The sequence below is a fragment of the Asparagus officinalis genome, chromosome 6, assembly GCF_001876935.1.
Source record: "Asparagus officinalis chromosome 6, Aspof.V1, whole genome shotgun sequence".
Classification (NCBI taxonomy): Eukaryota; Viridiplantae; Streptophyta; class Magnoliopsida; order Asparagales; family Asparagaceae; genus Asparagus; species Asparagus officinalis.
The window spans coordinates 7051208-7052156 of NC_033799.1; positions in this window are offsets into that span (position 1 = coordinate 7051208).

Genomic DNA, 949 nt, shown 5'->3' on the forward strand with positions numbered 1-949 from the left:
GATTATTATTTCATTAAGCTAGATTTTATAATTGAGTTTAGTTATTATTATTGCTCATTGATCACACACACACACATATTGAGCTTTTAGCATTTCATACATTATATATTTGGGTTGTGATGAGTGATTCATTAAGAGTGAGCTTAATTGAGTTCTCATCTTGTTAGAGAACAAAACTATTTGTATTTGTGAGATTATTTGTCGAGATCACATTGTAATACACAAGGACACCGAGAGGGGTGGTTGGGAGAGACGTGGTCAATTTTAAGAGGAGTGGCGTTAGTAGTAAAGCTTAGGAGAAGTGACAAATCCAAGCACTTAAGGAAGGTGACACAAGCTAGGCTAACACTTAGAGTGTGTATTGTGTGATTATAAGTGTGTGAGTTATAAACGTTTATCGGTGAGCATTAAAAACCGATTGTGCAGATTGAATTGTGATAGTGGAGATTCTCCTCGAGAGTGGAGAGCGGAGACATAGATCGAGGGTGACCGAACTTCGTGATCACATTAGTTGTTTGCAATTACATTGGCGCACTTATTCTCTTGTATATTTTATATAACATTCGCCTCATGTTTATTTCGTCCTTAGTTTAATTCCATATCCTTGCATATCTGACTTATATACATCATTTGCCAGGATATTTGTTAATTAGTTTTAAATTGACATTAATATCGGATTAGATTAGCAAATACCCTATTCACACCCCCCCACCTCTAGGGTAATTTCACAAATGAGGTGTTAGCATATATAAACTCATTTAAAATCAGACTCTTCTGACTGGCTCATGCTACAACCTTAAATCCTTTACTTTTATGCTTTAAATGCTAATTCACAACCCGAATGATTTATTTTCCATATATATATGTGTATATGTGTGTGTGTGTGTATTAATGGGAATAAAGTTGGAGAGAGAAATCCCGACCATGGGAAAATCCCCTTCTTGATAAG